General features: G+C 44.0%; 1 protein-coding gene across 13 annotated transcripts in view; it reads left to right on the top strand.

Annotated features, from left to right (window-relative positions):
- The window catches only part of PITPNM2 (phosphatidylinositol transfer protein membrane associated 2), a 122,223-nt gene that overhangs the window by 8,471 nt on the left and 87,019 nt on the right, over window positions 1-26,733 (top strand). For 10 of the 13 annotated variants that reach the window (XM_021532743.4, XM_021532744.4, XM_085593326.1 and 7 more), the window contains exon 2: window positions 6,078-6,177. The exons of 1 other annotated variant lie outside the window; for it this stretch is intronic. The gene's annotated coding sequence lies outside the window, so the exon portion shown is untranslated. Of the gene's footprint in view, window positions 1-2,104; window positions 2,225-6,077; window positions 6,178-26,711; window positions 26,731-26,733 lie in introns of those variants that run through there. 2 more of the 13 variants (XM_085593317.1, XM_085593323.1) reach the window with 2 other exon arrangements.

Genomic DNA, 26,733 nt, shown 5'->3' with positions numbered 1-26,733 from the left:
TGTTGAGATGGTGACACCCCTGAGTCACATTAAAAACGAGACCTTGTAGCTGAATTGGCACATCACGGAGCAGGTGTTTGCTGGGGTTTTGGGGGGTTGTCCTTGCTTAGGAAATGATTTTCCTGTTCTCTGAGATGGGATGAAATTGATTAACGGTGTTGCTGATGTTCTGGGTTAAAAATAACAGGAAAACCTGATTCAGGTGGAATGCTGGAAGTTAACTGTCAAGATAACCTGCTTGAAATAGTTGTAAAGGCCTAAAAAATAAAATAAAATAATAAAAAAGATGAGTGCCCAGTAGCCAGATGGTTGGAAGAGAACACCCCACGATCAATGAGGCAATATGTAAATATTTTCAATCATTACCATAGTACTGCTGTGTTGACATTGAAATTCAGAGTGTTATTCTGTGGGACTCCTCATTGATCAGCAGATGAGCTCTGATAAAACAGAGGATGAAAGCACAGTGCTGAGCATTATTATGGATTGTGGATTTCATTGACAAGGACAGGCTTCCATCAAGGGCTAGGAATGGATTTCAGATGCTCTTTAAGCACGGTGCTGAGCCACTGTGTTTCTTCCCTGGCTGTCAGCTACCAATTAAATGGTGTTTTATTTCTTGAGCTGCTTTATTTAAGGTGAAATACTGCATAATTGACTAATTTTTCTGTGCTAATTGCTACAGTTATATGGGAAGGGGCAAGGTGGAAGCTGACATAGAGTTCTCTGCTTGAAATATTCCTGGCTAGAAATGACTGGAAAATAATAAAACAGCTGAATTAAATTTTTTTTTTCCCCTAAAAAGATTCTCCTCAAAGCTGGTTGTAGAGACCCCGTCTGGCTGAGTCACTCAGAAACCCTCACAGGGTGATGGCATTCTCATGAATAAAACACGAAGTGCCTTTGGCATACACAGGTGCTGAACCTGCCCAGAGGCTTTTTCTTTTTTTTTTTTTTCTTCCTTCTCCTTAAAAAAAAAAAAAAATCTTATTGGTTTTACTGCTCTCAGAGGGGACTCTGAAGCTTGACACTAAATGGACTCTTTTGAAAGCTGGTTTGGGAAGGTGATGTGTGCGAGGAGCAGGTTGCCACCTTTGTGTGATATTAAATGTGATTCTTCCTGTTTTACGTAGACTGGTGTGAGGTTCCTAAAAATCTTTTAAGTATGCATATATAGCGTAGGGTTTGAGTTTTTTCTAATTTTTTTTTCCTTGCAGTTGATCAGAACAATGGATTGTAACATTTCCCATTTCATATAAGGGAATAAAGACTTTTAGGAAAGGCTTAATGACTTCTAGGGAAGGAGGGAGAAGGCTCTTGGCAAATGAAAAGCTCATTATAGCTACAGCAGGGTCCAGAGCCCAGGCAGCTTCTGGAAGCATTTTGCTGTTTGTTTTTCCTCCCTTTCCCTTGGGTCTGGTTGCTTACAGTGCAGCCAGGACCTTGTGCTCCTTTGGGAATGTAACCCCGGGGCATTTGGAGGGTCCAGATGCTACAAACATCAGAGAGGGAAAAATGGTCTCAGTGCCTTTCCAAGCTGCTTGTATTTTCCAGTTAACTGCTGCATTTCTCTTGCATGTTGATTAATTTCCTGGCACGTCCTGAAGCCTGTTCCTCCGATTAGAGTTCTTCAGGATTCTGAATTTATTTCCTTGTGATTTGTTGGTTTTTAGTTGCTCACTTGTATCCCTTTAGTGCTTTCGTGTGGCTGGTAGGAGAACAGAATCCACCTTTTCTGAGGATAAAGGGCTCTGGAGACTCTGTGGTCTGAAACTGATGCTCCCAAACCATGGGCATGTGATGTTTGACCACAGCTGACACTCGGTAGGACTTAGAATTTATTAATGCAGATTGGGCAAGATCAGGAGGCTGAGCTACACCAGTTGTGATCATGAGGAACAGTTGTGCTGCTTCATTTCTCCCTGCAAGGCGGTGCTGTCAGTGCCTCTGGCTTTGCAGGAACCTTTTTACTGCCTGTGCTTGGTAGGGCTCTGCTCCTGAGGCCGGTGAGTTGTGGTTTGGGGTTGTCACCAGGTGTGTTTGTGCAGGTAATGGTGAGGAGGGAGCTCTGCCCATCCCACCAGTATAAAGTGATTTAGTGGTGGCAGCGATGGTGCCTCCTGGAAGGACTGAAAAGTGAAGTGCAGCACATCAGTTCAGCAGAGAAGCCTTCAGAAGCCAGCAGAAAGCATCTTGTAATTAATTAATCATCTTCCATGGAAAGGTAAATGCCAGTTCTGTTAGTGCAATGTGGTGTTTTCAACATTAGTGCTAAAAACGAGCCGTGTGGCACCTCTGCCTCTTTGCAAAACATATTTACATGTGAATCTGTCTATTAATAGCTGAGGTCTGTTTTCCTGTGCCTCGGGTGCTGCTCCAGAACCAGAGGTGGTCTTTGATTCGGTTCTGGGCTTTCCTGAAAGCCTTTCAAGGAAGGGAGGGAGTTTGTAACGTTCCTTTTTGCAAATCACCCATTATAAAAATGTTGTTGCAGCCTTTTGGGAGCTCTTGTATTAACTCACATTTCTGTGTTTTTGTTGCATTGCTTTTTCCTGGTGGTTTGGACAAATGTGCCCCTTGTTTAACAATGCTGAATCCTCCCACACTTCAGAAGTTTAATTTTAAAGCAGAAGCAGTTTTAACTGTGTAATTGATTTCCATTTAGCACAGAATGTTTCTGAAATGCAGACAGGGTTAATGATTATAAAAGAGGATGAAAAACTGACAATTTTTAAGTTTAAATTTTGCCTTGGTAATCTGTTCTCACACCTAAAAATAAGTAAATTAAGAATAGCATCAGCGAGGCCTCTGCAAACTGCAGTGACTTTAAAAAGTGATGACTTGGGAATACAGTCAAGGTGAATTGTTTATGATCATTCCAGAAAACAAGTTTCATAAATGTCATAATGTCCTAGGATACATTAATTATCTATTACTTTTAGTATTTGCTGCGGAGAAAAGGCCAGTGTTTCTGTTTTCCCAGAGGCGATACTTTCACTTTCTCTTGTACAGAAATGTTTTTGCTTTTAATCACTTTTGATTGTAGTACCATTAACAAGTGTGCAGAGAAATCAGTTTTTCTCTTTGGAACAATTGCTACAGACTTTCTGTCACTGAAAAGAAGAACTTTTGTCTTCCTTCCCTAATCTATAACACAGGGGAAAAAACCCAGCCCCAGAACAAAAAAGAATAAAGGAGGTAGGAAGATTGATATTTCTTAACTGGAGGAGGCTTTGTGGTTGCCCTTCCAGATTTGCAGGTACCCACCCTGGGGGCTTTGAGATTTGGCCTCACCCAAACTCTGAAACCCTTTGAAGCCCTGTGTCCAGGCCCTGCTAAATCTGAGAACTGTTCCCTGCTCAGCAAAGCCAGCAGAGAGAGCAGGGCCCTGCTCTGACTCCTTTTTTTTGCAATTTATTTGCCAAAGTGCAGGTTGTAGTGGATGGTTCTTTTGGGAGGATGGTGTCTGGCATATCCAGCACCTAGAGTGACTTGTCTTGCTTGTGGAAGATGGGGAGAGAATGGATATGGACAAATCCCAGTGTGCTTGAGGAATGAATTATTGTACAACCCATAAAAATTGGTAAGGCTCAATCAGACTGGATGTGTATTGAGTTAAAAACTACCTAGCTATACTGAATCCTTTTAAAAGAGAAAGGTAATGTGAGGATTCTTGTTTACTTGCAAATCATAAGGATAGAATGGCTAAAAGGACTGATGAAATACTTGCTTTCATTAAAAGGCATTTAAAATTCAAAGGCAAAGCAAGATTAAAATGTTGTATTTAAATATATTTCCATCATACAGATTTGAATAGTTGCTTTAGAGGGAAAGTCCTTTGGGCTTTGCATCATCGTATTGTACATAACAGTAGGGGAAAAAACACTTTACATTTCCTTTTATGAAAAGAATTTTTACTTAAAGCATTCATTAAGAATTTAGTGGCCTAATTCTGCCCCAAAATACACACACAACATGCTGGCACAGGTATAAAATCATCAAATATTTTTTCTTCAGTTATAAAGAGGATGTAATTTTAAAAGTAGTGGTGATTTTCAGTGTTAATTTTGTTGTGAGCCTGAAGAATTTATTTTATTTATCTTCTGGTCTTGACTGTATTAATGTTGGCAGCAAGATCAATAGTCAACGAAAGAAAAGAAAACTTAAGATTCAGGTTTCAGATAAATTCTGATCAGATCCTAAACCACTGGGACACAGACTGGACCTGTGGTTTCCAATTCTGACAGATCCAATCTAAAATGTGCATCATTGAAAGTTTTGAGATAGGTTAAGCAACTTGATGCCAAACACATTAAACAACATTATTATTATTATTATTATTATTATTATTATTAATTACCACCCAGCCTGGGAAAGCAGAAGTGCCATTTGGGCTCTATGTGCCTGGCTCAGCTGTGAATCAGCAAATGACGTTAATAAGCGTTTGTGGACTAAATATATTTTTAAGCTGTCTGGCTGCTTGCTCCTGGTGAGATTTCTGAGATTAATGGTCCTGAAACGTTACTCGCATTGGCTCTTCCTCCAGGATGAATCTGACCTGTGCAAGTACTATTATATTTTTTAAATTGCTGTGCAAGAAGTTACAAGAGTGAAGATTAGTTACTGGGTTTTTTTTAAGCTGTTGGCAAGACATAAATTTATGTTAACTGAAGCAGTGTTTGCAGCTAAAGGTATTGATGCTTTTTCTAAACATTTCAAGTTCTTTAGGGGAGGGAACAGAGTGTATTGATGTTTTATTTATTTTTTGTGTAACACTTTGGTAGCAGGTGCTGGTATTGAGGCTTGGATCCAAGTCCCAGTCAAGGAGATGTGCTTTTAGTTGTGTGGTTGTGGAGCCAGATTTGCATGTTCCAGTGCAAAACACAGCCCCTGCTGCTGGGAAGGAGAATGGGGAAGGATAACTATGCCCTTCATGACCTGAAGGGGAAAGGGATATTTCTGCTAATGGGCAGTTCACTGAGATGGAGGCAGTTTTAATGTGAACATGTGGGAACAACGATGTTCCCTGCTCCATCACCCTGTTAGACCAGTGCTGTGAGAGCCCTGGCTGCTGCTTGGAGGACAGAAAAAAGACATTAAAGAAGACCTAAAGGAACCTGAATATACTTGGGGAGATCATCAGTAGAGAGGGGAGTGGAGAGCACATGTGTGTGCCCTAAAGTGCAACCCAGCTGCTTTAAAAGCAGCATTAAAACCATATTTAAAAAAAAAAAAAAACAGCATTAAAACCAGTTTGCAGTGGTTGGAGGTAAAGATGAGACTGCCCAAAGGAATCTCTTAGAAAGGCACTGGGGCTGCTTGGAATGTTGAGCAAGCAATAACTTGCTCTGCAGGCAGCGTTAGGTGTTCCTTCTGCCCTCAGCCCTCCTGACAAAAATCAGCCTTGGGGGGGAGCAGGTGGCTGGAATAGGAGTGTAAATGGTGCCTGGGCTTTCCTGACCTGGGTTTGCCCTCCTGGCTGCTGCTGCTTCTCCAGTCCTGTCTTTGTTCCCTGTGGGAGCTGCTGTCTCTGTGCTCCTCCAGTTGTGGAAGGATTTGTGGGATTACAAGGGCAGCTCCAGCTCTGTTTCCACCCTCCAACGTGGGATCCTACCCAGGCTCTGGGGCTCCCTGGAAGAATCTGTGACGTGCTGGGTTTGTCTGTGGTATCTCTTCTGTGGAAGTCACCAAGCTCCAAGTTTACAAGGGAAATGCTTTGAGAAGTGGTGTACAGAGGGAGCACGTGAGAGTGGTCAGTGCAACGCATGTGTTTTTTCTTCCCTCATTTTTTTCCTTCTTAATTTCCATGAGTTAGAGATGACGATGACTCATGGTTTGGAACACACTTTAAATCCCTGAGGTGCTCATTGCCGCCCACTATCACGTATTGAATTTCTGACATACCGGAGGGATGTCTGCAGAGAAACTCTGATGTGCAATTATAAAATGTTGTAGCTTTATGTTGTTTGCATAAGAGCCATTAGCATGGTGTAACTGGAAAAATAATGCAGCTTTATTCTTGTTCTTGATTTCCCATGGGCATGGCAGTTCAGCAACTGTGTTCTGTCTTTTTCTAGGATGTTGACACATGTGGACCAACACTGACATCCTTTTTCAGCAATGCTGTTTTTGCTCCCTCCTGCATTCAGAATCATCTAGAGAGATTTTTTGCAGAAGGTAGGTTCTGACATTTCAGCTGGATGGCTGTTCTTCTGGGTTAGAAAAAAAACATTTAGGTGTTACTAGGGAGAGTGATAATTTGTCTGAGGGATACTAACTTGCTGTTGGTGAGATATTAACTTTAGCTTGGGTTCCACTTGAATAAATGCTTGGGGAAAATGTGGTAAAATGGAGGCTGGAGAATGGCTGCAGAAACTCTGAGAAAGGCTTGGCAGTCACAGGACATGGTTGGCTTAAATTACCAATGCACACACTTCTTTTGAAAGCAAGCTCAGGCTCCTTGCCTTTTTCTGTTTAGTCAGCATCCTTTTCTCCTTAAAATATTTCAAATAAATAAATTAAAAGGGAGAATGGCTGCATATGATTTGCAATTCATATAATTTTAAATTTAAATCTTGGGTGTGTTTTTTTCTCAAAAAAAATCTTAACCTTGTTGATTCTATTTTATTTATTGGTATTGAAATAAACAGTGGTACAGCATCATTTACTACCATAAAATTGTAGTTTCTACCTTTCTTTGTCCCCTGAACTTTAAATTTGTTTTACATGAGATGCATAACTTTTCAATAAACAGTGTGGAAGGGGAAGCAGTTATCTGTAGTGGCTTTTAACAAGGAAAAGTGAAGAGATGGTGTTTTTATGAATGTGTGTACCTGCTACTCTTTTATTCTGTAACCTTTGCAGTGTTGCTTGGGGGTTCACTGTGTGTGTCCAGCTCCATCCAAACCTCTTGTGTGAATTTTAGAAATGTATCTCATGGTGTGAACTCTCAGTACAAAATTAGTGGCTGGAGTTTTTTGGTAGACAGGGTATCAGCCTTTAGCCTGATTGCACAGTTCTGCATCATCTTATTTTCCTCCAGTACATTGCTCAGCACATTAAGTGTTTTTTCCTTTATCAGAAATGGTCTTTTTGAACTTCACCAAATGTTTCTTTGGGGTGATACTAAAACTTAACAATAGTCAAGTTTTGCTTCAAGAGCAACAAATTGCTGAGAGGAAGAGAAGGAATAAATGAGTTTGGATCTGAGACTGTTCACTTAGCAGACAGAAATATGTTTTCAGTCTCTCTGGGTTTATACCTCAGGGTCACAGCAGTTACACTGAGACTGCAGTGACACCAGCTCTGTATTAACATGCAATATCTTTATCAGAAATTGTTGAAAACTAGGGGTGATTTCAATACCTTAATTGTCTCCTGTCAGGAAATTGGTTCCCAGTGAATTCACTGCCATTCTCCAGGTTGATTTCCTTCCTGAAGCCTCTCTTTGGGATTAGCAGACCCAGTGCCAGGCTGGGTAGGCTGCTCCCAGTGCTGTGTCTGGTCCCTCTGTGGAATACCCGGTTTCCTCGGGAGAGAGCTCCTGCCTGCCCACTGCAGTTCCAAAGGAGCTGTGGCCAGGTCTCTGTGGGATCAAAAGCTGCCAGCAGCAGCTTTAACAGAGGAGTTTATTCTCAGAGAGGCATTAATTGCCATGTAAGTTTGTGCTGCTGTGCTGAGGACGAACAGCTGTATCCCAAGAGCTTTGCCTCCTGTTTTAGGTCACACACTCCCCCACGGGCTGTTGTAGAGGGAACATTTTTCTCTGAATTAGCCATAACAGCAGAGAAGAAATGCAATCCTTGGCAGAGCTCAGGGTTTGCTTTGCCCCAAGGCTGAGGCTCCATTCATTTAGCTTTCCTGAAGGATTTTACAGGGCTGATGAGGTGCCCAAGTGGTCATTAGTTCTCTGGGTAGGTGAGGGGAAATTGCCTCCAGAACGGTGTTCACAGGAAAATGAATCCCCGCTCTTGCGTCACCAGAGAGGAGTAACGTCTGTGAGTTGGCAGGTAGGGAATGTAGGGAGAGAAATGGGCTTTAAACCTTGTCAGGGAATGCAGTGCTCATGGAGACAAAATGTCCAGGAGTCCAGTGCTCACGTCCAGGAAAATGCTGTCGGCACTGGGTAATTTCCCCCTCTGTTCTGCCAGCATTGCTGTGCAGCCTTCTGTTTTTCCAAACCTGAAGGCTTTCAATCCAATCTGCTGGACAGAGTGAAAATGTTGGGAGAATGCTCCTCTGCAAGTCATTCTTGGGAGTATTTTGCATAGAACTATTTCAGAATCTAGGGAAGTGTCCTCAATCCCTGCTGTGAGCAGAGCCCGAGGGAGGCGTGTGCAGACGTGAGCTGTGTGTGCTGGTGATGTTGGGAGCTGTGGGACCTGGCAGACAGCCAGGGGGAAATGCAGTGTGATGAGGAGATGGATGGGGAGGGACCTGCTGCTCTGTCCCTCAGCATCCTCACTTCCAGCTCTCCTGGGCACTCTGCTGCCTTTCTGTGCTTCCACTGCTCCTGCAGAAGCCTGGATGGGATGAATGTTCTCTGTCTGTAAGAAGAGACAGAGGTTGACATTGGGCAAGAGGGTAAATTGAGGGGAAGGTAGATGAGGTTGAATCCAAGGGTGCCTGAGAAGATGTGAAGCAGGTTAGGCACAGGGGACTTGTGCCCTGTGGAAGTGATATCCCCTCTAAGCAATTTGTAATGCCACAGAAGGAATATGTTGTGTCCTGTCAAAAGGAAGCACAGCTTTGCAGTTGCCTCCTATTGTCCTTCCAACACTTCCTGCCTTGCCTGCAGCACCTGTCCCTGTGCTGGGCAGTGATTTTCCACCCCTGGCTGTGTGATGTGACCTGCTTTGTGCCTTTCAGAGCCTTTTGTCCTTTTATATGGACACAAGATGGGCCTGAACTTTACTTCTTCTGCACCTTGTACTACATGAGAATTGTCACTCATAGGGGAGAACTCATTCATAGGGGTGAGTTTGTGGAAGCTAACTAAATGTGGAGAAATCCGTCTTCATGTTAGATCCTTCATCAACTGGATTGAAAAACTCACTGTAAAGAGTTAGAGCAAGGGGATAGCACTCCAGGGAGCTGGGTGATGGCTGCTTTTGTACTGCCAAGGAGAGGAACCCTATTTGGCAGCATAATGGAGCAGCACAATTGTGACATTCCCCTGCCTCACTGTGTAAAGGTTGGCTTGTTACTGTGCCAGGCAGGGAGAAGGAGGAGCTGCTGAGAGGTGAGGAAAGGAGAATGGGATCTTGTAAAGGTGGGAGAGAGTTACAGGTAAACCCATTTAGACCTGCCAGGATGCAGATGTTTGGAAAGGCACAGAAGGATCCCTTTTCAAAAAGAAGAAGAGATCTACAGAGTCTCTTGTATAATCTGGCTCTATGAAATTTCTCATGGAAATGGGTGAGTTTTTCTTCTGGTGGTTTTCCTCCTTTTACAATAGAAACACAAGACACGAGGAACTGTTTGGACATACATCTTTAACTGAGAGGAAAAGGCTGTGATGCCACTGTGGTTGTAACCACAAACTAACTGACAGTTTCCTGCTGCAAGTAACTTTCTATAGATCTAAACCTTCTGCATTTGTGTTTGTTTTTCTGTGCTGTTTAAATATCTGAGGAAGATTCTGTTGCTGCTAGGCTTCTATTTTTTGACAAAGTCTTTGTTATAATTTTGGGGGATGGTGGCATGAAGAGAGATCATTACAGCACTGATACCAACTTAGGTGGAGTCCAAAAATGTCTTTATTTTACAATCTGGTTTAATGCAGAAGTGAAGAAGTAACACCATTGAATCAGACTAGTTTTGCAGTTACATTTGCATGTACAAAACTCTGATTATTTCTGAGGAGAAAAGATGTCATCATGTGAACCTGCCTGTGTGGCTGAGATGCTTCATCCAGTATTTCCATGGCATCATTACTGGCTTCTAATTCTCCTGCCTCCTTCCCACCCTTCTCCCCTGTGATGTGTTAAATATCACAGCTGCAAAAATGAGGGCACGTTTTTTCCCTGCTGTTCCCATTCCAGCTGGAAAACTTGGACAGAACCTTCCCTTGTGGTTTGTGATACTGTAAATAAAGGCTTGGGAGGTCACACGTTTTCCATCTCAAGTTATTTTGATTCCCGAGCTGGAATTGGAGAGGAGGAGGAGGGAGGAGAGGAATAAAAATAAAAACAAAACCTCAAACTGTTGTAGCTTATTGTGGGAAAAAGAGCTCATTAATGCAAAGGGGAAGCAATTGGAAAAAAGGCCTTTGCAGAGAGGACTTAGTCTTTGACTGAAGCTGCAACTTGGATAATTAGGGTCAAAGATTTCAAAGAATTCTTCTTTGAAAGCTTTGAAATAAAAGTTATCTATAAAGCAGAGGCCCCGAACACCAGCTCCTGTGATCTGGGGCTGTTGCTGGGCAGTTTTTCTCTGCCGTAAAAGGTGCATCAGCTTGACTCTCTATAGGCATGTGGGTGAGTAATTTTACCTGTGTCCCTCTGAACATGGTTACTCATACTCTTAAATGTCAGTTAAGTGGGCTTTAAGTGCGGAGGTGAGAAATGGTGGTTGTAGGTCTCGCTGGCTGCGGTCGCGTGAGCTGGAGTCGCGTTCGCAGCCTGGGCAGTACCCCGTGGACTGTGGCGTGGGGGGTGGGAAACCTGCTTGCACATTTTATCAGCAGCAGTGGTGCAGTTCAGCCTTCTGAAAATCCCCACACAATCGTGGCTGGTACTGCTGCTGTTCACAGCTGCTGTCCCACATCTGCAGGCCTGGGCTCCTGAGCTGTGTCCCTTCTCATCTTGGTGTTTGAGGCTGTGTGTACTCACAGAAAACACTGCTCAGGCTTAACCTTGTCATATTTCTCTCTTTTGGTATTTGTATAGTCATGTTTTGGATTGAGTAAGAAATGAGCTCAGGACAAGGTCCACTGGGCTTTACTACTTGGTGGTGATATGCTGGGTGTGATGAATGTCGGCTTAGAGAGGAGCCACTAACTTACTGGTAACTTGTGTTGCTCACTTTAGTGGAGTTCTGAAGAGACCTTTTCCTGGTAATGATTTTTTCTGTTGGCTTTTTTATCAGAACAGGATACAAAATGTGAATATAATTTGTCACTGCAGAACTCACATTTTAACTTGATACTGCAGAAGTATTTCTTTTTCCATAAGCTGTTATATTTGTAATGTACAGCAGGAACAAAAGAGGAACATTCCACATCTAGATGTTAATCGGGTAGTCTTTTGATTCAATAACTTTTCTTCCTTGATCTTCTTTTCCCATTTTTTTTTCTTTAATAGGCACAGGACATATGGACATAAAAAATAATGGCCCAATTTCACCCCTGCTGTAGCTCATTGACGTCATTAAAGCTACAGCAGGGATGACTTGGCCCAGATTCTTTAAAAATAAGACCTGATGAACAACCTCTCCTGGAAAAACTCTGTGGAGAAGGTTGTCCTGAGCACAGCATAGAGCAGATGTGATGCAACTCACCCTGACATTCGATACCATTCTCCTTGATGCCTTCCAGTGAGATGCTGGGCCCTTCCTGGAGGGGACAGAAGGCTGCAGATGTATTCCAGATGTGTTTTCACCATTCACAATAGTGTGATGGAAAGGGGCAATTAATGAAGTGAGAGAAGGGCACTTAGGGCAGAGGCAGGCCTGGGTGGAAACCTCACTTGCTTGGAAGCTGTCTGTGCCTGAGGACTGGGCTTGGCACATGGCGAGGCAGAAGATGGAAATGTGGAATTATCTGTGAAAATCTGTTGCCCTGAGCAGGTTTTTAGGAAGATTGTTTAAGTGTGTTTTCTATTTTTGTACTTTTTCCTCGCATCCTCTGTGATGTCTGGGTCATTGCCACACAAGGATCAGCCATCTGAATGTGGCAGTTCCTGGCATAAAGGAGCACGGCAAGGTTCAGTATCTCAGGGTAGCTCTAAAGTGCAGCTGCTTTTTCAGGACATATTTCCCTCCTTAGAACTGGGCATAGAAATAGAAATTCCAGGTAACAGATCAAAAAAGGCAACGTGGATCATGGTGAAAATAGCAGATATGACCTTAAGTGCCGGGTCTGAATTAAGCTGAAAAATGAGCTTTCAGATCTGAACACACTGAATTCAGAAAGGTGAAGATGTGAAAGGTTTTCAAGAGCTGTTGACTGCTTTCTGTTTACTGAAATAGTGGTGGCAATTCATAGATGGTGACTCCAAAAATCTTCACGCTAAGGTACAAAGTGAGTGTTTTACTCACTCTTATTTACAACTGCTGGAAGAAACACCATTTAGAGAGCAGTCAGAGCCCCAAAGCTGTGTCTGAGGTGGGTGAATGCCTGAGTACTTTTTGTACGGCCACTATTCATCGCCCACAGTATCTTTAACTGAATCCTTGGTGGTTAACTGTGCCTGGCCAAGCCAGGTTCTCTTGCAGTGATTCCAAGAAATCAGATAGTTCTTTTTCCAATGCCAGACTCTTCTGGTCCATTGACTATAACTGCAAGAACACATAGTTCCCAAGGAAGAAAATGCTTACTGTGTTTTTGGTGACAGCTGAAGCTAACTTGGGGGAGGGCAAGATGGAGCAAATGGCACTTGTCTGCTTATGAGAGCATGTTCGTTTTAAGGGAATTTGAGTTGGAAAGTTTTTTGCAGGGAAAAGCCAGAATAGTGTCAAAGTGACATTGACTAGTATAAATAGTGAAGGGAGAATTAAATCTTTAAAATAAATTCAGTCCTTTGATTAGTCATCCAAAACTCTGCTGGTAAGGCAGTGAAAGAAATCTGGACTTAACCTGATAAATGTCCTTCTAATGGTGGAAGTCAGAAAACCCAAGAATTTAATTCGTGATATCCAGAGAGGTCATGAAGCAGCTAGCAGCAGACTGCTAAGGAAGAGTATTAATCCTAGAGGAAACAGGAGGAAAAGGTAACTGAAAACTCTGCAGCCTTAAAGACTTTTGGAAGTAAAAAATGTTTGTTGTAATGCAGATAAAAGTGATTAGCTTATTTTATTGCATAGAATACACCCTTGTCTGATGAAACTATCTTGCTTTGAAGTTCTCTTTCCTTGTATTGTCTTCTTCATCCATTTCAAGCTCCTTTGTCATTGTGGGTGGACCTGTTCAGGATCTAACCCTGCTTTTACCGAGGTTAAAAGCAAAATGTGATGGGTGTGAAAAGAGCCTGCCCTGGGACTTGAAGTGAACCCTCACCATCTCTCTAACCAGACTGATGAACAGCATGGATTGAATATTTATGCCAGTTCCAGTAAAACCTTGATGATTGCAGAGAAGGGTTGAAGAGAGGATTCTACCTGAGTAAAAGAATGTATGAAAATTTTAAATTGCATATCTTTGTGACTGACCTATAGCAGTTAATTTTCCAGAGCCAAGGCTACATTGTCATGAGTTTTAGCAGAGTAGAGAAATGATTAATTTCTGGGGCATACAGAGATCTTTCTTAATAATCAGAAGCGTGTCATCTGCTTGAAAATACAATTTTTCAGGAAGGAGGGGAGCTGTAAATGGGCAGCAGCTCGTTGTTATGGATGCAGTCAGACAGAGCACAGGCATCCCTGTGACCCAAGCCTGGCTCTCTCTCTGTGGCACTCGGGCAGTGCTGGGAAATGATGAGCTACAGCCAAGTCTGGTTTCCCTCAGCGCGTGGATGTCTCGCTGCACACACGTCCCCAGGCCGCAGGAGGTTATCAGGGAGATAACCTGCCTGAACCCCAGCCACTTGTGATGGTGTCTCAGCTTCACAGGCTCCAGTGGAAGCTCCAGGAAATTCCAATTCCTACTGAGGCAGTGTTGTGTGTGTTAATCCCCGTGCAGGGGCTGTGAGGGGAGAGAAGGATTTACCAGCACTTGAACTGACAGACTCATGTGCCTGTTTTGTTTATGAAGAGTTACAAGTTGAAATCAATATGCAGATCAGGAGTGTTCCGAGTACCTAAAGAAAATCCTTTGACTGTGGCTTCTGCATCATCCTGGCAGGATGGATTTTCTTTAAATTAAAAAAATAGAAGGAAAAAGAGGGGGAGGCAAAGATCATCTGTATTTATTCAGATTAAAAGGGAGTGTGGAGATGGAGCTGTAGGGCGAAGGGGAACTGTTCAGTGCTGAAGCAGAACTTTCAATTTATTTGATGGGAAATTTTAATCTATTCTGGATGATTTAACTGCTAAGCTCTAGACTCACTTCAGCTCATCACCTGCTAAGTGCTTGAGTTCCACTGGGTACTCTCAAGTCCTGCAGAGGCCCATGAGGTTCAGCTCTATTCCTAAGAGCTCACAGAGGGTAGGAAAGAATGAGGTAAAGGAAACTTTTTAAAATCACTGTTTGTGTTTATAAAAGAACAAAGAAAATAACCTTGAAATTAATTTGAGCTATCCCCTTGATCAATGACTCTACATTGTCCATTAATTCTTTTGTATATATAGCTAGAAAGCAGCCTACCAATAAAAGTTCGCTTCGTTTCTTACTATTTTAAGGTTTATTTTGATGGATTATGTTTCTAGGTAACAGTTGAAGGTTATTTCTGGGAAATGCTGCCAGAATGTTTATTAACATGTGACTAGATGCAGGTAGAGTCCCTTGAGAAAATCTGGTTCTTCTGTGCACTCTCAGCAAGGGGCAGTGACTGTGCTGAAGGGTGAGAGTCCTCCCCTTCCCTGCCCACGCTGGGCCTGGAAATAACTCTGTCAATAGTAGAAATGTCACAGCAGGAATGACTCGCTGGATGTGCCCAATCCCATTTATCTAAATGAGCTGTGATCCTGGATTTAACATGCTGTTTCATAGTTGAGATAAGAGTCACATGAATTAGATTATTGTTGGGAAAAAAAATAGAGGGGTTCTGATATAAATACTTCTGTGGGAAGTTTGGAGAGCATTAGCAAGTCTTTTTACTTTTATGAACAGCAGTGGTCAAAGCAGTTTCCCGCAAGAGATGCTTTCCACATGATAGGAACTCTAGTCATTAAAAAAGCATGAATCGGATTAAGAAGTGTAGGGTTATTTTAATTTGCCTTTGAGTCTTCAGATGTCAGTGCAAGCTTTAATCAGCAGCTCTGCCTCTGAGGAACCACCTTGTGACATGGAAGAAAAGGAGGATGTGGGCAGAGGTGCTCCTGGCTGAATGGTTCAGGGGCTCCACCGCAGCCTGAAGGGTCCTGCCCAGCTGCTTCTCAGTTCTCCACGATTCCATGAGCCCTCATGACCCTTTTGTGCCTTGTCAGCAACAGCCAAAGGTGTCCCTGTGGTTTGTGGAGCTGAGGACGTGTTCAGCAGAGGGGCAGTTGTGTGGACAGTGGGGTGGGTACCCAAGAGCACTCCTGCCTCAGTGTGAGACTCCTGGGTACAAACACATGGCAGAGGTAGTACAAGTCTTGTGACATCAACAGCTGGCTGTCTCCTGGGCAGGTGTCTGATGCCTTTCTTTCAGGTGGACTTCAAAATGCTATTTCTTCTTCCTTCTGGGAACTTTGCATGTGAAACAAAGTCCTGGAGCCCTTTGTCCTTAGTTTCACGTCACCCTTAGGGCCTGTGGTGCCCATTGCTTTGAGCACCTGGCTGTGTTCCCTGGGGTTCAGTGGGAGGTGCAGCAATGGCGAACGTTAACAGCTCAAATTCTTCTTTCTGTGTGTGCTTAATAAGCAAAACATCATCTGTGTTGTTTCAGAGGCAGTGATGAGCAGTTCTCTCCTTCCCTGTGTTCTCAGGGCACGGATGCTCAGTTCTGGCCCAGTACCAGTGATTCTGTCAGGAGGCAGAAGCAGGAGGGCACGGAGCGTGTCCCTTCTCAAGGCCATGGTGGGTACAGCAGTGCTGAACTTCTGATAACCCTGAGGGGAGGAACTCTCCCAGCACTGTGACTTCACTGGGGCATTCTTAATGCTGATGTCTGAGTGGATGGCTGTGTTCTGCAGGTCATGATCAGGGAAAAGGCATATTCCCTGGACAGGGTGGCAGGAAGTGCAGGAGGTGGGGCAGCAGGAAGCAGTTTTATGATCCTGAGCTCCTGTTGGTACAAAAGTTGCACTTGTTCTTATTTCTGCTCTGGCTCTGTGCTCTTGGCAAAGCTTATGTTTAATTTTGTGGGATGTTCAGGGCAGTACCTGCCATCTCTCTAGACAGCTGTACTCACTCCTCTTGTTATCACCATGGCTGTTCACTGGTGATAAAGGAGAAGCAGAAGAGGAGCCAGGATCCTGATACTTGGGAACAGGGCAACACTTTCACTTGAATTGTCTCTAGTAGCAGACAGAGTCCAGGTACTGTGGGGATCTGCCTCCTTGAAGACTTGAAATATACTTTTATTGACTACTCAAACTTTGAAATCGTGGTGGGACAAAGTACCAAAACCACAGGAAAGCTTCCCTCCCCATATCTTAGTGCTGTCTTAATAGCTGCCTCTTGGGAATCAAAATACTCTCTGTGCCATTCCCTTTCTTTTAATATAAGCTTGCCTCTACTGCAAATAAACATATTAATTTAATATCACAGTTGCCTGAAATCAAGTGGCTCCAGTGTTACCAAACTCATGTTGCTGGTAACTCAGGGGGATATTCTGCCCAGCAGAGACACAGATGTGCTGCTGCTGCATTGTCCGTGCTGTGACCATCTGACATTGGCCTTTCTTTTGTACAAGAGCAGGATCTGGTAACTCACACTACCAACCTTTCATAATCCTCCCTGCCATGCTGATTTAAGGGGAAGTGTCAATTCTCCATCTCCTTCCACCCATGCCATCACACACACCCTGACTGTTCCACTGACCAGCTTTCCTTGCCTCTGGAATCTGCCTCTTTTCCTTTCCAATGCCTGGCATCAGAGTGGAGCTTGGGGTGCCTGCTGCTTTTGCTGAGGTGTTACCTGGGCAATTCCCAGTCACCCTGAGCTGTGGGGTGCTGCTTCCTGATGTCAAAGCAGAGGAGTAACTCTGGCCAGAGGCTAAATTACATTGAGCTTTCGGAGATTAAGCTGATTGCAGATCTCTCATAAATAAATCTTTCTGTATTAATAAATAAATGCCTGCAATAGTTGCATTGTTACAGTTCATGGAAGCTTTTAGAAAGAAAAAATTCCTGAATGAGCCATTTCTGCAGTCTCAGCTGGCTTTTAAAGATTGGTGTCATTAACTGAATTTTGGCTTTTGCTCTGGAATGGAGCCTGTGCTCTCTGAGCATATGGTTGATGTACATGAAGGAGAAGAGGAGGAGATAAAGTCTTCAGAGCTACTTGCATGCTTCTTTGGCCATTAGTTTACTGGGAAGAGTGGGCAGCCTTTCCATGGGGCTGCCTTTTGCTTGGGTCTTTGAGGTGTGAGGCTTTCCCCACTGAAGCCCGTGTCATGGGTGTTGGCTGGCTGTAGAGACCTGGCTGCTTGTCTGCTGCTGACTCATTCTTCCTGCAAAATTCCTCTTGAAACCACAAAACGTGGTCTATGTATTACAAGTAGCCAGATTATTCTTTCTACAGGGAATGATACTTGTTGGAAATCTATCTTGCCTAATTCAGAGCATTGCAAATGTAATAATTAAATGCTCCTTAATTTCCATACTCATTTGGTGGGGAGATAATAGCTTCTTTTTTAAAACTGGGCTTTGCCTTTTGAAAATACTCTGACCAGTGTTACAAAGAAAGTATATTGCAGCTCACCCTTGACAGCCACTGATTAGAGGGTCCTTTGTGTGAAGTGTTATCTGTTTCTGACATAAATTAATTAATAAGAAACCAGCAAAACTCGTATGGAAACAAAACAGAAGTAGATTTAATACCAGATAAATGTGTGTTTTGGGCTATGGAAGTGATCACAAAACTCATTTCTTAACAGGACACTAGAAGAACAAACAAATCTATAGAGATGTGGTTGTAAGCCTCAGCTAGAAATGTATGTTTGTGGATATAATTAAACTTGAGTTAATAATGTATTGTCCTCAGTCTTGGCAGAGAGCTGTACTTGGGCTGTGGCTACACGTCCAAAGCACTTTTACCAGATGAACTTCTCTGTGCAGCCTGGTCAGGAGCTCTCGAGGCACTTGCAGCTCTGCATCTCTGCTCCTCTCTCAGCTCTGAGAGCACATGAACCCTTTCCTGTGGCCCTGGGTGGCTGTCCCTGTCCCCGACCTGCTCTGGGGGAGGCAGGGGGCAGCTGGAGACAGTCCTGCAGCAGCAGCCTGTGTGAGGTGATGCTTCCCCATTCACTTTTTGCATTGCAAATCCTGTTTCGTAAGTAAGCCGCTTCCACCGATACCTTAAACGATTTATTGTCTCTCAGGGCTTTCCTTCACCCTGGAAAAAAACAAAAGATCATCAGTGTCTTTGAAACCTCTGTGTTGAGCATTATATGATTAAGTTGTACTTTTGAAGTGATGGGTTTGGGCATATAATTTTCACGACCATCTTTGCTTTCAGGGGTCATAAATACTGGTTCCGGCTGTAATGAAGTGCTGTACTACTTACTATGTTCTTATCATTGTGTGTGTCTTTTGTTTAAATTACTAAATCACAGTGGCAATGACCATAATAATGTGGTTGTTTTATGTCTTGGAACAGGGGAAAATAATTTTATTTAGTTGGAATAATGTAATTGTAACGTGCCTCTGGGTTAAAGGGGGAGGTGATGCAGGTGGCTGGCAAGGCAGGGCTGTTCTCTGGATGATTTTCTGTAGCAAATTCCACTGCCGTGGAGTGGCAGCACATTTGTTTTTAATGGAACAACTTGTGAGCAAACACTGGGATGTTTATGATGACAAGGAAAGCACTAGAAAAATAGAGGCTATAAAATCCCACTGGTTAAGGGCAGCACATGGATAATTGGCTCAGTCAGGTCCATCTCGGGGAAGGGGACGTGGATCTGAGATTGGTCTAAGCCATTACCAGCAAAACCCTGGAGCTCTTTGCACCTCTGGAGGCTGGCTGTAGGGGAGGCAGCTCTGCCTGGGTGGTTTTGTGAGGCCAAGTGCCAGGGGAGGACTCGGAGATCTTCTGATGGGAACTGCTTTAGAGATAAGGTGTTTATTTCTCCTTTTGAAGGGAAAAGATGTCTGATGGTTTCTTGAATCAGGATGACTGCACCAATTCAGATCTAATTTGATAAATGAAGTATAAAGGCCCAGTAAATGACCTTCTGTAAAATACAAGAGTGCCTGAACTATTTGTGCTCTAAATCTTGTTTCTCATCTCTGTATTTCCTGCTCATGCTGTTCATTAGTCTCCTGTGCCCTGTTGTTTTGGGGCTGATAATGGATAGGTGAGTGGTGATGCTGAAAACAAAGCTCCTGTATAAATAACCTGCTTTTCTCAGCATAAATTCTTGTGGGTATGGGGCACATACCCACACACCTTTTTTTTTTTGTGTTCGTAGCTAGTCCCTAACACATATTAGTGTTCCTTAGGTAGCCCCTTGAAGTCCAGTTGATTGAGGCATCTCTTCCCCTGGTGAAAGCCACTGCTGTGGCTGCACAGGGACTGTGGTTTCTTTCCAAATGAATCATGAGGGTTTTACAAGCTGTAAAACTTCTCTGGAGAGCTTAAGGGTGTGACCAGCTTACAAGCGTGGGTGATCTTTTTTTTTTTTCTTCTTTTTCTGGTTTGGGGCTGAATATATCCTCAATATTTGCTTGATGCTCCAGGTTGCCAGCAGGATTTGTTTTTCCTTCAGATGGGATGCAGCACAATCCCACACTTTTGTGGCTTCCTTCAAAGCTCTGCTGGGACTCCCTTGGGGACTTGGTGTAGAGAGTGATAAAACTTCATTAGTGTAGGTTCCTCCAGCCAGCCTAAACCTTTTATGAGCAGTAAGCTTGTGCATTTGGGGACAAAATCGTTCATTTTTCTGGCTGGGCTTTGCTTAAGGTAAATGTATCTTTTTGCCTTCTACAGCAGCTCTTTGGCCAGGCCTAGGGAGGCAGATTTGACCAGTCCAGCTTAGTCCAAACCACTTCTCTCCCAAGCTGTTTGTTCTCCTGTCATTCCGTAGGTGGTGGAAGAGCCCTGCAGAGGGGACTGTGTGTTGGCAGAGCTCCTTCCCTTGGGCTCATCCCTTGACCTGCTGGGCTCTTCTGGCAGGGAGGTGACAGCTGGGAGGTCTGGGATGTACCCTGCCACTGCCTGGACTTGGAACGTGTGAGCAGCCCTGGGGAGGGCTTGGCTCTGGCGTGTGTGCTGGGCTGGGGAAATCTGGAAACCAAGGGTTTGCAGTAGTTGGAGCTCTGGGTGGGGGCCTGTAGGAGCATTTCTTGCACGTTGTCCTGCAGGGCTCATCCCAAGTTCCTGCAGCTTGGTCTCTCTGCTCTGACTCAGCCTTGGCTGCCCCAAAGAGAGACTTTCTCCAGAGCAGGGCACTGGCCAAGAAATCTGGAGCTGGCAGTGATACGGAGCTGGCAGAGGACAAACCAAGCTGGTAGGAACTGTCAGGAGCTCTGGGAAATAGAGGGGAACATTTTTTTCCCTTTTTTCAGGCATATGCCAAGGGTAGGTGGTTCAGAAGGGGAATACCTGGCACATTATGATGCCAACTTACCCAGCTGCCTTAACAGGATACTTTTGCCAGGAACCTTTGGACCGACTCTTCTTGGTGTAAACAAAATCAAATAAAATACTCGTTACTATAAATAAAATGAGTATGATTACCTGGAGTCTCTGGAGGCACCTCACATGGTCAGCATTTGTTCCTTTCTGCCTCTGCCAGCAATTACTGGAGAAAGAGGGAACCATCAGTGTGCACAGGCATCAGCCAGGCAGCATGGAGGCTCATAATAACTTTTTTCTATGATAAAGGAGATATTTTTATAGTCTGAATTTTTTATTTTACTTTCCCCCTAGTGGGAGAGAATTACTGGTGATGATAGTTGGTAGAGCAGCTCCTGTTGGGAAGCAGTGAATGGAGGAAGGATTGATTGAAGGGAATGTGTTGCGAATTCCTTTATAACGCACGTTTTTTCCTTCCCCTTTATTTGAAGAGCTTGTTTATAACTAAGAGACCGTTAGCACACAGGAGGTAATTTTGTTGTAGCAGTACCTTATTGAATGAAAGCTTGGTAGTCTGTTTCTGGATGGAAGCCTTGGGAACAGCTCCTGTCTAATGCTGTACCTAAGCTTTTTTTTTTTTTCATTTCTCCTTTTTTCTACTTTAAATTGCGGTTAGTGCTGTTCCTTCCCATGTAGTTGAATGAACAGCTTTGTGAAGTACATGTCAGCATTTGAATTATGCCTTTCATTTACTGTAGCCAGTTCCAGGTCTCTCCTTTCACCCCCAGGGTTTCTAGAAGGTTTCTTGACAAATCTCCCTTTTCACCCCCAGCAGCCCAGAGACAAAAACCCAGGAGCTCCTTTGTGTGCTGCTTGGCTGCTTTGCTGATGCTGTTACAGAAATTCTGTGATTTTTGCAAAGGTTACTAAACTTAGGGTGTGGCAGAACTGTGCTCAGAAGAGTCCCGCTCAGGTTACTGCTCTGCCTCTGCTAAGGAGCAGTCGGAATTTATCCGTGTAAAACCTTCTACACCAAGGGAGTAAACAACACAGATTAACTGGTGCGGGCTGCTGAGCACTCAGCGTCCCTTGTTGTGTAAAGTGGGGTTTGTTACTTTTCGCTTGAATACTGACCTCTTACTTATAATCCTATGTCTAAAGCACCTGCCAATCATTCCCCACTGTAGCAGTTAAGAGATAAGAGACAGGAGTGTATGGCAAAGACTGAGGATCATTGCAGGAGCTGTGTTCCTGTTTGGTTTAAAATAATCTTTCATGTGATCAAAGAAAGGGTGATGTGTTCCTAATTATCTCCACTGTAAAATCTTTTGAGCTGTTGCTGCAGGATGTCTAATCCAGAAATCTCTTTTGATGATAAAAATGGTGAGGGTGGGTCATGTGTATTTTGCATCTTGCCCCTTTTATCCTCCCTTTAGTTAAAGCATTTGGGATGGAATACACTGAGCTACCCAGGTGCAGAGGATATTACAGATTTCCATATTGCAAGCCCTAATTTTAGCTTCTCTCGGCAGGGTTCATGCCAATATTCACCCACTTGCATTTGCACTTTGGGTAGCACTCATTACACAGTGTGAGCTCCGCACATGTGCCACTCCTCCAGCAGTGGGGATTTGTGTTCCCCCAGGCAAACAGAGGGGTCTGCGTGGGGCAGGGGCAGGTGGGAGGCAGCTCACAGCTGGGGATGTGTCCCCGCAGAGCACCGGCCTCGCTGCAGCCTCTTGGAGCCAGTTGGATGGGAGCAAGGGGAGAAGAGCTCTGTAATTCCCTTCTGCTCTTCAGTGAAGTGCAGAAATGGCTCTGCGTTGCACGTTGTGCACTTTGACTGTGGAAGGACTCCCAGTCCAATTTGTCAAGGCAGAGACTTGATAGGAGTCCAAATGTACTTGACAATAGTCTCTCTGCTGTCAAAATCTCTCCTCCTCCTGTGATAAAAACACAGCTCCAAGAAACACTCCTCTCCTTCCTTCCTGTGGCTCTTAAGAAAGACTCTGCATCCCAGAGCTGCTCTGGGGAGGAAGTTTTTTCCTGGATTCAAAGCACTTACGCGTTTCCCATTAGAAAGATTTGACAGAGCAGTGCATTCAAAACAAGATAGGCACGGAGAATTTGGATTTATGCTTTCTTTAATTGGCCCACATAAGATTTTATTTACTGATAGTGTCCAAAGGGAGCTGTCGAAACATTGCAGAAAGAGTGAATGTGTCCATTGTGGTAATGTGCTTTTGATAAATGCATTATGGCATAGTTATGAAGTCAGGAAGAAGCCTTAATTACTGTTATGAAGCCATTAGAGTCTAAAGCAGCAATTTCAGCTCTTGTTGCAATTGTGTTTTATATTTCTTCATTGAAGACTTCTGCACAAAAAAAAGTGCTTGTTTTAGAAGGTAATTTATGCCTTTTATTTCCTTTGCCTTTTTAAAATGGTGCAGAAGTGACTGATAGCAGTGAGCTCCACAGATTCACATAAATAAAAAAAATCCCACAACCTTTGTGCAGAGCACGTACAGGGAATTCATGCAGGGAAGTGATGCTATATGACCTCCTGATTGTTTTTTCTGTTACCCATATGGCATAAGAAATTACTGAGCTTGATCCTCCCATGATAAGAACAAAAAAAAAAAAAAAAAAAAAAATAGAGGGAGAGAAGGAAGGCTTGGTCTCTCAGAATCTCATGCAAATATTCCCCTAGGGTGTGAGGGAAGGAGAAAGACAGGTCTTGGAAACTTCTTATTAATGAAAATTGCTTTGGGAGATCAGTCAGTGTTATAATAACCTGCAGATGGGGTCAACAAATCGTCTGTCCCTGGAAGCCTCTGTTTTCCACATCATCTGTTCCCCAGCACAGCCAGAATCTCACTTGGCTCTCCCCTGACAGCCACCACAAAGCAAATTGTTTGGAGCTGGCTCTTCTACCAGAAATGTGTGCAAAAAAAAAAGAGCTTTGTTTTCAGATGTTTATGATCTTTTAATGTTTTAAGTTATTCAGCAAAAGGCTGTTTAATGTTCACTCCCCTGTTTTTGGTGCTTTGTACATGTTCTCTGACTCTTGTGTAGCACATTAGTTACAGCAGATGTTAATTTAATAGCGTGAACTCTGTTGCCCTTCAGCATAGAAGCATCTTAATTTCAAAAATGCAACTGATCAGCGGGGTTGTAAATCAAAGGTTAACAGGCGTAGCAACACGCAGGCATTGTTTGCTTGCTTATTAAACTGATAGTGAGCTGCTTTCTTAAATGGACTATTTCTTTAGCAACAGGAAGGCACGGTACAAGTTGTACTGTTATGAGAAAGGAGGAATGAATGTTACTTAGTGTTTTTCCAAAACTGCTTAAAACAATTGCAGGTGCAACACGGTAGTGCTGATGGTTTCTACAGCAGCTGTGGGTGCCTCCAGCCACTCCATGCCAGCTCTGAGCTGGCTCTCACTTGGCCTCAGCCTGGGCTCTGACTTTTGGCTGTTTCTTGGAATAGATTGCCCAGAGAAGCTGTGGCTGCTCCATCCCTGGAAGTTTCTGTGGTTCTAGAGAGCAGTGAGGATCTTTGCTCAGCAGCTTTGGTTGGAAAGCAGCATTTAAAAGAGCCCTTCCCAAGAACGGGGATTTCCTCGCTGCACCCAATCTCCCAGGGCAGGCAGGATGGGGGGCTCCACGTCCAGCATTGTGGAGTCTTGGGTCGTGTTGTTCCTGCTCAGTCTGGGATTCAGCCCCTTCAGCTGACACTCAAAAGATGTCAGGGATGTCAAGAATGTCTGCTCGATATGTTGGACCAGTTTTTAACTCTACCCAAGTGTGTTTATCTTTGCTGTCCAGGGTGGTTTGCGAGGGCTCTGCCCTTGGAATGGTTTTCTGGCTTGATTCAGTTACAAGTAATTAAAAAAAGCAGCAAAAGCCCTCCCAAACTCACCCCCAACACTTAACTATTCCAAGGCTGTGTGGTTTTCCTCTCCATGTGCTTTCAGCATGCTGTGCTGGGGAAGGTGATGATGGTAAATATCAGCACCTTGTTTCTGAAAGCTGTTGAGCAAGATCTCACTGCAGCATCTGAAGCATTACTGGAAATATTCAGAACTGTTACAACAACATCTCCGCATAATTTTTCTTTTCCAAAAGTCTTTCCCTTCCCTTAATTTAGGGTGGAAGACACTAATCAGAGAGATTCAGGTGTCAGCAAATGTTCCAAGGCCCTGAATCATGCAGCAGAGAGCGAGTGCTGAGATGTTCCTCCTCCCTTTGGATAACAACATTAATTCTGAGTGCACTGGTAGTGCTGCTGCAGTTATCATATCTGTGTATTTTCAAACTGAAGGTGCTTGCAGTTATGATGTTTGTCCTGATTGACTATTGTTAGAGGTGTTCTGGAATTTGGGTTGATTTCTGAAGTCTGGCACCCAGCATAAACATTCTGTGTGCCTCATCTCTGTACACTGACAGCACTACAGATTAAACCTAAGTATTACTACTCCCAAGGAGATAGGCTAAGTATTTGTTCCTCTCCAGAGTACTCTACACTGTACAGCTTTACAATTAAAATGGATGGCTCTTTACCTACTTAATCTAATACCTATTATTTCCTATTTGTTTCAAATTTGAGTAGATTGTGGCAGTTCATGCTTCAGAGGTCTAATTTAAATGAATTTGTTCACAGCTGTAAGCTTGTATATGTGTTGGGGAATGTGAAGCTCAAAAGAAACACTGGAAGAGTCCAGAGAAATTTAAGCAGACGATTCCTCTGCTCTCCAGGCACGGTTCTGTTTGGTTGTCATTTTTCCAGTTTCACCAGCCTCCAGCACAGCCCTTCCACAACTGTGCGTGTATTTATTTATTCAGAGCATCTGGTGCAAATGTCTAACTTGCAGGCTGGTGCTGTTTGACCATTTTGTAGTTTGTTAAAATATTCCCCCAAAGGTTCCTGGCATTACTGCAGCTGCTTAGTCTGCATTTCCACTGACAGGGGCTGCCCAGCTTGTCACTGCCCCAGTGAGGGGATTTAACCAGTTCACCTCTGTCCCTTGCAGAATTCCCTGGGAAATCTTGCACCCCAGCTGTACACACAGACACACACACACATCAGTAGATGTTGAAACCCACCATTCATTCATCTTCAGGCATTTGGGGCAAATGCCGCCAGAAAATGGCACAGAGGACAAAAAAGTAAATTTGCCTTCTAAAATCCTTTCAGCTATTAACTATTACAGATATAATTAGAAACACAGGCAAGGATTATTATCCTGTAAATGCCTTTCTAGTCTGTTCTGCTTTTGTAACCTTTTTTTTTTCATCTGTCATCCTGCCTCTCTGCGTTGTTTCTCCTTGCAGCCTGGCGTCTCCACCATCGTGTCCCATCGCTGCTCAGTGCTTTGCACTGACTCTGTTTGCTTTTCCCCTCTATTTACGTCAGAGCTGTCGTCGCTTGGCTCTGCACTGGTGTTCTCGTGAAGCCACCATCACTCAAACAAATAGGTGGTTCTTATTGCTGCAGGAAAATGAAGAGCTCCTCTCTGCAATTGCTCTCTCCCCAGGCTGCACATCTTCTGCCTTTGCCACTTGGTCGATAAGGATTTTTGGAGTGTTTTGTTTTGTTTCTAAAGCGCCTCAGAAAGTTGAAGCTTTGTGTAAATTGGTCCCCGCAGGTGCTGACGTGGGGGTCAGAATGGGTCCCTTGGATCAGGGATGCAAGTCCAGGCTGGAAAGCCTCCAGGAGCTGCCTGGACACGGTGGCAAGGAAAGCCATGGCTTTCCTGTAAGAACGTGCCACAGTTTGCCCAAACCAGACACCTGAGAGCTCCTGAGTGAACAAGGGATGTGCTTCAGCCCCTGGAAGTGCACCTGAGCTCCCAGGGCTGAGCCCTTCCCTGCCTGCACACTGTGGTCTCCTGGGGTGCTGGAGAACCTGGGTGAGAATCCTCTGAGGTGCTGTGAGGGCACTGGCCTGAAAAACCCTTGTTAGGAACCACACAGCTTTTCCTCCCACACGTGATCTCCTCAGGCAGGAGCTCTGGAGTGTGGTTGTGTCTGCTCACTTCCATGTGTCTGTGTCAGTGAGGGGCTCAGCAGGACTGGGATCCAAGGTACACGGGCTGGGGCACCCACTGAGCAATGCCAGCACCTTGTAAAACAAACAACCCCCTCTAAAACCCACGTTCATCGTTTCCCAGACACAGCTGAGATGCTCAGCCCTGCCCACAGGGAGATCAATGGTGTGTCTGGACTCCCTGTTGCTTTCCGTGGAGGTG

Source organism: Lonchura striata, chromosome 15 (genome assembly GCF_050655825.1).
Source record: "Lonchura striata isolate lonStrDom1 chromosome 15, ASM5065582v1, whole genome shotgun sequence".
Taxonomy (NCBI): domain Eukaryota; kingdom Metazoa; phylum Chordata; class Aves; order Passeriformes; family Estrildidae; genus Lonchura; species Lonchura striata.
This window is presented reverse-complemented; position numbering and strand designations above follow the sequence as displayed.